This window comes from Macrobrachium nipponense, chromosome 28, assembly GCF_015104395.2.
Source record: "Macrobrachium nipponense isolate FS-2020 chromosome 28, ASM1510439v2, whole genome shotgun sequence".
Classification (NCBI taxonomy): Eukaryota; Metazoa; Arthropoda; class Malacostraca; order Decapoda; family Palaemonidae; genus Macrobrachium; species Macrobrachium nipponense.
Window position 1 is genome coordinate 20,731,330 of NC_087217.1, and position 10,536 is coordinate 20,741,865.

The following is a 10,536-nucleotide window of genomic DNA, read 5'->3' on the forward strand; positions in this document are numbered from 1 at the left end:
AGAGGCGGATATGAAAAAAAATAAAGCATAGAGATGATAATATGTCGGAAGTAGGAACAAATAGTTAAGTCGGAATAGTATCATAAATGATAAACGATAGACAAGGCGAGGAGAATAGATGAGCGAGAATCAAAATGGGGAGAGATGGCGATAGTCAGGTGACAGCTTCGTCCTCCGGTTGCCATAGAAACCTCTCTCTCTCTCTCTCTCTCTCTCTCTCTCTCTCTCTCTCTCTCTCTCTCAACCTGAGATGAAAAAGATATCGCTAATTGGATACGTATTCTCAAAACATTTTCTCTCTCTCTCTCTCTCTCTCTCTCTCTCTCTCTCTCTGAGCTGAAAATTATATCGCAAATTGAATGTCTATTCTCGAAATACGCTCTCTCTCTCTCTCTCTCTCTCTCTCTCTCTCTCTCTCTCTCTCTCTCTCTCTCAAGGACGTTGTTCAACCCAGCGAAAACCGAAACCCGATCTGGACGTCCTGACATTGATCAAACTTGAAATAGACATCCTTCATTAATAGAGTTATGTGGTGGAGGTCGGCCAGTTGTTTCCAGAATCGTTTCAAGTCACTATCTTGGCGATAGATAAATATAGAAATAGATAGTTTGATCATTCAGTTCAACCTTATTTCATACCTAAGATACATTGAAAAAAATTTACGGTTATATAAAATACAGTCAATTAGGATTGTATTCTTATTTACATAAAACACTCGCGATTAGTTAATCTGACGCAGGCCTCTTCACAACGCATGATAACAAACGAACAAACAGACAGGATATCACATAAGCAGGATATCACATAAGGCTTCCATAACATTCCAATCATATTAACTTTCTCAAATTTACATTCACCATTTTAGACCATACAAAGTCAGAAGGAAACATATTGAAGCCTTGACATGCAACACAAACTATGTCGTAATATAAAACATAACTATAAGTGAACTAAGTACGTGAATGACAAACGAGAGAGAGAGAGAGAAGAGAGAGAGCATAAGTGTAGGGAGTAACTCCGTTCATGAGTGATTTTATTCAAAGGGTCGAGAGCAAAGACAGCGGGTCGAATCCAGTTATGGTCGATTCTGCAAGCGTTTTCTTGGTAGGGTCCAATGACGTCGGTGACCTTTAGAATGTGTCACGCTACTTAGAAAAAATAGGTCAGTAAGTCGTAGACTGGTTCGTCGTTTTCATTTCGTAAAATGGAAAATGATTTTTCAGTGTATTGAGAAAAGTGGAATTTCATTGAACCGAGAATCAGCACAAGTTTCTGAAGATATTTGATGTTTGGAATCAGCACAGGTACTTAATTTCCATTTTAGGAATGTGACTTATTCCAAATCATACCCAAATTAAGATTCGGTGAAATTTATTTTTATGTATGGCATATCTGTTTAATTTGTACGGAAATATAAGCAATGGCAAGTTCCCCAATGTCTTTGTGATTTTTTAAAAGTAACTTATTCTCAAGTTGGAAATCATAGCTCGTTTCAAACATGTTTTATTCTTAAATATCATCATAATGAACAGGAACAAATCCCGTAAAAGGAATTAAATGGAAGGAATATGCATATGTATTCATATATGAGAGCACGCAGACATGATATTGATGTCTGATAACAATTAAATGCTATGACGATGAAAATTTAGTGTTGATCTAAAACCGTATGTAATGTCTTGTCATAAATGCTCCAGATTTTTGGCCAAGTTTTTGTATTTTTGACGCCGATGACCATCGCTCTTGTGACACCATTTCAATACGAAAGCGATCATCCCACGAAGTGGACGACTACGGTCGTCCTGAAGTTAGGAAGTAGAATACTCCTATTTCACCTTGAAGTAAAGCAGCCATCTTACCCAGAAACCAGAAAAATTTGTTTCTCGATTCACTGACCAGAAAACCTAGAGGCCTTTCTCCTAGATGGTCGTAGGTGACCTCAGATTCCAAATCGAAAGTATTCCCAGTCCCTTTCCCAAATAAAAATCGTCCCCATTCCAAAAATTTGGATTAAAGAAAAATACCTCGTGTATAAATGTGGTCTCCCTGCCCCCCTCCCCCCCCTCCTTCCTTTTAAAGGCGAAGTGGCACACCGTACAGGATAATTTAGCCGAGAATAGAACAGTAATAGGTGAGTGAAGAACGTTAAGAATTTTGGAGAATAAGAGATTTTAGGTCATTCCAGACCTATTATTTTCTGGACTTGTTTTATTATTATTATTATTATTATTATTATTATTATTATTATTATTATTATTATTATTATTATTATTATTATTATTATTATTATAGTAATTTGCTGCGTGTAAAATCTCATGAATATTTTAGCCCTTGGTTGATTTGTGTTAGAAAAAATATTAGAGCAGCAGTGTGTTATCTTGTTACTCGCTACTCCAGTCTCACCTTTTCGCATCTCTTAGAAACAACACATGTGTAGTTGTGTACAAAAATGGTTATGTTAATCCCATAATTATTATTATTATTATTTTTTTTGTCTATCACAGTCCTCCAATTCGACTGGGTGGTATTCATAGTGTGGGGTTCCGGGTTGCATCCTGCCACCTTAGGACTCCATCACTCTTCTTACTATGTGCGCCGTTTCTAGGATCACACTCTTCTGCATGAGTCCTGGAGCTACTTCAGCCTCTAGTTTTTACCAGATTCCTTTTCAATTATCATTATTATTTTTTTTCCTTTTTGCTAAGCTACAACCTCAGTTGGAAAACCGAATCCTACAAGCTAAGGGTTCCAATAAGAGGAAAAATCCAGAGATAGAAATGAATTCGATTATAGAATTAGACTCATTCGAGCCTGCTAAACAAGAAACCGTTAATTGAACATCTTTATCCCATCTGGTTTCTGCCTCTCCCAAGGATATGTACATCATGTTCAGAGAATTGCTCCTATTGACATTTAAAAAAGAGATGCTGTCAATATGACCCAAGAGCTACTCGTTAGAGACAGTAACAGCAAACGCAGCGTTTAAAGGTCTGTGCTGTCAACTTGTAGAATGATACATTCGTCTGTATTATCGATGCTAATGTTTAAAAGGTCTTTAAAAGTTGTAATGCTACTTGATAATGCCATGTGTCGTTGCCTTAGGTTTTTTCCGAAACATACACACACAAACACACATATACATTTGTGTGTCTGTGTGTATGTATACATGTTGCTTTAGGTTTTTTCCGAAACATACACACACACACACACACACACATATTACATATGTGTATCTATATATATGTTGCCTTAGGTTTTTTCCTGAATATACACACACACACATATACATATGTGTCTGTGTGTATATATGGTGCCTTAGGTTTTTTCGAAATATATACACACATATATACTACATATGTGTGTCTGTATATATGTTGCCATAGTTTTTTTCTGAAACATACACACACATACACACACATATACTACATATGTGTGTCTGTGTGTATATATGTTGCCTTAGGTTTTTTCCGACACATACACACCCATACATATGTGTGTGTCTGTGTGTGTATACATATATGTATATATATACTATATGTTGTAATACATACATACTTATGTAAATATGAGCTCACAATCTGTAACTTGCAGGATTATCCATTCCATTTATAAAGTCAGAATGAGCTTAGGCGCAACAAAAGAACTATCACGTCAGGAACGCACTTGTATTCTGGTGTCATAGCGAAGAAAAATAAAAGAAGAAGAATCGGGTTGTTGTCGTCAATAGAGACGATATTCGGTGCATTACCCTTTTTGAATACCCGACGGCGCTTGTCTCAGGGAAAGAAAACGCGACTGCATGTAAAGAAAACGGAGTCAAATCTGGAGCTCGGAATGGAATATACACTTTTTTGCTTTGCCGAGTGATTGCTTCAGGCATTTCCAAAATGCTTACTTCTCGCTTATCGGAAGTAAGGCTCTTGACTATTTTCTTTTATTATACTTTTGCACAGAGGTGGAGTTAGGATTTCGTATTGCTGTTTGGGGATTTATTTTTATTAACTTTTTTCAAATGTTAAATTTTCATATCAGGACATTTTTTATTCTGTGTAACAGACATGTAATGGAAGTGTAGAATCGTAACAAATTTGGATTGTTATATATATATATATATATATATATATATATATATACATATATATATATTTATATATATATAAAATTATGGTACCATATATTATGATTAATGAAATTATGATTTTTATTCCGAACTGCTTGACCAGTTTTTAAAGTTGCAAGTTCTTTATTTTAATGAATTAGTAATTATGCTTTATATACTGTGCAATCAATGTTGGGTTAATGGGACTATGGCCTTATAGTCTAGCAACAAAGAGAGTGTTGAGTGAGATCTGCTGCTTTAGACAGTAATTAGTAGTTTTGTTTTTCATACTATGTTGCATTTATGTGAAAATATTATTATTTTTACTTTTTTTTTATTAAATAGGCTTTATATATTTTCGTGTGATTTTGCTTTCTGATCAGTAATTATCCTTAATCTAGATGCTTATTATAGTCCTTTGTGAATATGCTTTGCTGATTTTGTTATGTTTTATAGATATTTTTAAAGAACTTTTAACTAAATTTGATTTAAATTCTTATTTCTGCTCGTCCTTCTAAAGATTGTGATAAATGGTAATTTTCAAAGATAAACTTAAAAAGGGTAAAAACCCTTTCTCCAAAAATGATTGAGATAAATTTGCATGAAAAAGTTACAGGTTCAATGATAATGATGTTTTTAAATGTCAGGTGTCCAATTAGAATATTCCTTCAAGTTCCATTTTAGTTTTTGAGTCTTTAAAAGAAAAGGGCCATTTGCTCTTGGATAATTTATCTCGACGTTAAATCTCTGCCTAGAAAGCAGCTTTAAGTTCCATTTTAGTTTTGTTAAAAGAAGGGGAACATATGTTCATTAGTATTTATTAAGAGCTTTAAGTTATATTTTACTTTCTAAGTGTCTAGAAGACGAGGGACACGAGTTCTTGAATATTTATTGATGATGATGAATCTTTCCCCAAATAGTAGCTTTGAGTCGCATTTTAGTTTTGAGTCTATAAATGAAGAAGGACCTATGTTCTTGAATTTATATTAGGAGCTTTAAGTTCCATTTTTTTGAGAGAGAGAACAGGGACATAGGTTCTTGGATAATTATTAGTAGCTTTAGATTCCATTTTGGTTGTGTGTTTTGAGAAGAAGAGGGACATAGGTTCTTGGATAATTATTAGTAGCTTTAAATTTCATTTTAGTTTTATGTTTTGAGAAGAAGAGGGACATAGTTTCTTGGATAATTATTGGTAACTTTAAGTTCCATTTTAGCTTTCTTTCTTTTTATTATTTTTTTTTTTTTTTTTTTTTTTTTTTTTTTTTTTTTTTTTTTGAGAAAACAGGGACATAGGTTCTTGGATAAATATTAGTAGCTTTAAATTCCATTTTAGTTTTGTGTTTTTAGAAGAAGACAGGCTCATAGGTTCTTGGATATTTATTGCTGATGACGAATCTCAGGTCAAAGAGTATCACTGTCCACCCATCTACCTTTCAGCCAACAGCAGACCAAGAGCCTCGGCAGCGGTGGCCAGGAGGTCTTACATTCCGCAGCCGGTACCACACTTGCTCGCTGAAAGTTTGATAGCCTCTGGAATCGACCTCTTTGCCTTACCAGCCAGAGTAGGAGCTGGCATTGGTGGAAGTTGGGGAGGAAGTGGAGGAGAGGAGGAGGAAGGAGGTGGAGGAGTATTCTGGGGATGTGGAGGTAGGAATGACTCAGAAAAAACAAAAGGAAGAGAGAGCAGCAGAGGCCAAGCTGGAGATGCTTTGGTTTTCTTTTGACACTTTTTTGCTTTATTTTGATGCTTTTGTGTCCCCTCTCGCTCTCTGCTGCTCTTCAGTGATGCTAATGTTTGATGATGAGGAACCTGATGTTGATGTTGATAACAGTCATGTGGATGCTCCTACTAATGTTGATATTAAGGAATTTTCCCCTCTTTTCCCCCTGTCTTTTTGTTTGATATTCGGGATATAGTCATAAGTGAAGACTATATCCTTTATGGCCATGTTGTGACTGGAGGTGAAGTATGAGCTGATGATGTTTTTCACATCCGAGATACATATTCTTGGAACAGTGTATATAATGAAACATGAGTATATACTTACAAAGAGAATGTACTCTTCTTATGTCCAATTACCCAAAAGCGTTGCTTTCCATTAACATTGTTCATTCATTTGCTACTGACTAATAAAATCTTAATTTTGTTCTTCAGCTTTTGAGTTTTTTAACATTATGTTTGTGCTTTTGTTTGTAGTGTTTATGCCCTTTTAGTTGTTAATATTTTAGTGTTTTTTTTTTCATTCTTGTTGAGTTCTTGAACTTATATGACTCGTGTTGGAAGAATTTATTAATCGATTTTTCGTTCTTCCTTTTTCGAGTTTTGAATCATTTGATTGTTTTGCCATTTCAGTTTTTTTTGTTTTTTTCTTTCGAGTTTCAGAATAATTTCGTGTTTTGATTTTTCATGGCTTTAGTCTGCCTAGTCCAGTCCGTGTTTTCTCTATCGATTGACTGAATCCATTTCGTTTTGAGTTTTGAGTTTTCAATAACATTGGTTCATCGCGTAGTTCTTAATTCCTTTTTAATCAGCAGTTTGTTAATCTGTTGTGTGATTTCAAATTACGTGTTGATTTGTATCTTGCCTTTCTGACTTACGGGTTCTTAAAGGAGCTTTGTCCTGACTTCTTTAATTTCACGGTTTTTGGTAACATTTTTGTCCCTAGCTTTCTTGCACATTTTTTTTTGTGGTTTTTTCCTTTGCACGGTTGAATCTAGATTGTGTTCATATTCTTAAGGAGTTTCTGAATATAATTATATATGTATGAATATATGTTATATGTATTTATAATTATATATACGTTATATTTATAATTATACACATGTATATATATACATACATATGTATATCTAGAATATATATTTAAAATTATAATATATATAATATATATAAATACACAATAATAATATTAGGTATGCATTGGTACATATACATTTATAATTAGATTCAAGAAGTAAAGAATATAAACATAATTTAGATCCAACTACTTTAAGGTACAAATCACAACTATACATTACATAACACACTTATATTATCTAATAATAATATATATATATATATTATATATTATATATATATATATATAGATAAATATATGCAAATGCATTGGTAAAACATATTAAATTATAATTAGATTTCCAAGAAGTACGAATTTAATAACATTAAATTTAGACCAACTAACTATAAGGTACAAATTCACAACCATACATACACACACACACACACACACACACACACACACACACACACACATATATATATATATATATATATATATATATATATATATATATATATATATATATCCTTTCAAGTCCATGAAATTTATTGTTTTTCGTTGTTTTTCATGTCCTCCTGTTGGAATGTCGAATATTATCCGTGGTATCGATTTATCGCACGAGATGGACAGCGACGCTGCAATTGGTTTTCGAGGCCAAAACCGGGATCCTATTTGGAGATGACCTTGACATTTTGTTAACATAACCAACCGTAGCCGGTCACCGATGTTCTCGTGCGGATCAAAAATGAAAAGTCTTTTTATTCTGAGGTTTTCTTGGAATATGTTTCTCTCGTAACCCATCTTTTGTTTCTTTTTTCTTTTGTTAAATATGTCTTTTGGAAATTTTTTTTTTTCAATCCTGCTTTTCGGAAGTATCGTGGTAACTTGAAGAATGTGTCTTGGCGTGCACAGAATTCTAAGTACTCAAAAGCGGTTTTTAATACTTCACTTTAAGGACGATTAGAAAATGTGTATTATTCAAAAAGTAAAGTAAAATGAAATTACAATAACAAAAGAGAAAGCAATGTTGACCGTAATAACCAAAAAAAAATAAATGAAGTCAAAGTAATCGGTTAACGTAATAAGAAGGCTTGTCATTATATTGAACATTGTTTTTTTATGATGTTTTAAGATGACGTAACTCGACGTAGATGTACGTGAAGGGTATACTAGGAATTTTGAGTGATCTTCCGTACTAAAATATTTTTGGAATTTTCGAAAAGTTTTGAAGCGTTCGTGGCACTGCCCTATTCGTGTGCAGAATCTTGTTCACGTTGCTTAATGCGTTGATTAAAATGTCGGTTTTCTGCTTCTTACGAATGTCAGTTTTGTGGAGTGATATAAACCTCGGGCCAAGAAGCAGTTCTTGTGTTTTGGAAGGATCCGACTGAGGTATTGGAAAGAATAATTCGATTTTATAATCAATAATCCTTTGGCCTCGATGAAGGCTTTCTAGTTGGTTGTGACTAACCGTTTATTAATTTTAAGTTGCTGAATTAATTTTGTTTTTAATAGATTCACTGGCTGAACACTTGACTGCTGAACTGTTTCGTTTATTAGAGCGTTTCGAATGTTTGTAGATTTTTTTTAATGATAAGCTTTTGTAATTCAGTAACCGCATGGAGCTATAGCTCAACTAATTTTATTATAATTTTATTTTTAAGATATATGTTTTTGTTTAGATTGCAAAATATCAGTGAATTTATTTAAATTCTGTTTTTTTTAGATTGCCAAATTTTAGTGAATTTATTTTGTTTCAGTCATTTGTTTTTTATTTAGTTACGGGAGAGGATCTTGAATATTTATTATATTAAGAAGATCATCTGCTCTCTAGGAAGTCTCTCTCTCTCTCTCTCTCTCTCTCTCTCTCTCTCTCTCTCTCTCTCTCTCTCTCTCATGATGTTTGATAAATAAATGTCTCGTTAGAATTGTCCAGTCATGCGTTTTGTAGCTGCGGTGTCACTTTCCTGAGATATTTTTGACACTAGCATGATTTCAAGATCTGATGGCGTGGAGGTTTAGCCACCGGGGGTGGGGTTGGGGGTAGTGAGGTGCCCTTAGTTGGGTATGGTGGAGGGGGAGGGGGGTTTTATATTACTGATGTTTGCTGCCTCTCTTATCTGTTATCCTTGACAACTTTATGCCAAGAGCATCTTTTCCCTGTGCCAGCTTTCTCGACATCACTGACTTCGTGTGCTAACAACTTCCTCTCTTTCTGCCAAGGGATTCTCTCTCTCTCTCTCCTCTCTCTCTCCTCTCTCTCTCTCTCTCTCTCTCTCTATCGTTTTTAATTTTCTCGTCACTTTTTCGTGATCACTCATGATTTAAATCATTTTTCTATCTCTCACTTTCTCTCGATCGTACATTTCTTGCAGTCATATTTACATCATTTTTCCTAGCAATGTATAAGGCAAGACTTTTTTCTTTTTTTTTTTTTTTTTTTGTTTTTTTTTTTTAGATAATATATTCATATCTCTCTTCTTCCGCCCCATCTGTATATAAACCTAATGCCATCCTGGAAAACTAAGTCCCCCCCCCACCTCTTTCTCCTTCTTCTCTCTACTCCCCTCCTCCTCTCCTTTCTTCCCTCTCTTCCTCTCCTCTCTTTCTCCCTCTCCGTTGCCGCCCTGTCCCCCTGTTCCCAGTTTTTTTGGTAATTATTAATTTCCCCTGGTGGTTTTTTTATCAAAAAAAATTTTCCCCCTTTTAAAAAAAGTTTTTTCCTTGATTATTCCCTCAATTATCTCCTGTTGATTTATTAAATTTTTTTCTTTTGATTTGTTAATTGCCTCTTCCTCCCCTCCCTCCTCTCTCTTTCTCGTCCTCTCTCTCTTTCCTCTTTTCTCGCTCCTCTCCTCTCTCCCTCTTTGTCTTTTCCTTTCTCTCTTCCTCCTCCCCCCCCTTTCCTCTCCCTCTTCCTGTGGTGGGTTTTTGTTTTTTTTTTTGTTATAATAATCTAAGGGTCATCAGAGAAAACCCGTTAAAAATATTTTTTTTTCCCCCCTAATTTTTTTAATTTTCCCCCCCCGTGATTAAATTCTGGAAATTGATTCTGTCCTCTCCCTCTCTCCTCTCCTCCCGTTTTTTGAATTATTTTATCCAGTGTTTTTTTGTCCCAAAGAAATGTCCTTTAAAAGTTTTTTTTTTTCCTTTTAATTTGTTCTTTCTGTCAAATTATTCTTCTTGTTTTCCATTTGATTTACTCCTCTCCCTTTCTCCTTCCCTCCTCTCTCTCCCCCTCCCTCATCCCTTCTTCCCACTCTCCTCTCTCTCTCTCTGCCTTCCTTCTTCTCTTCTCCCCTTCCTTCGGCCCCCCCCTTCCACCTTGTCCGTTTTTTTTTTTTTTTTGTTAATATTATCCCCGTTGTTGCAGAAATTTTTTCTTTTTAAAGGTTTTTTGTTTTTTTCCTGATTTATTCCCTCATTAATTCTCCCTGGGTTTTTTTTATTGATGTATTCCTTCCTCTCTCTCTCTCTCCCTCTCCTCTCCTCTCCTCCCCTCTCTCCCCTCCCTCTCTCTCCCTCCCCCTTTTTTTTTGTTTTAATATAATCTAGGGTCAATTCAGAGGAAAACCCCGTAAAAAATCTTTTTTTTTTTATTAATCCCTTAATTTTTTCCCCCTGATATCTTTGATGAATTCTCTTCTCTCTCTTCTC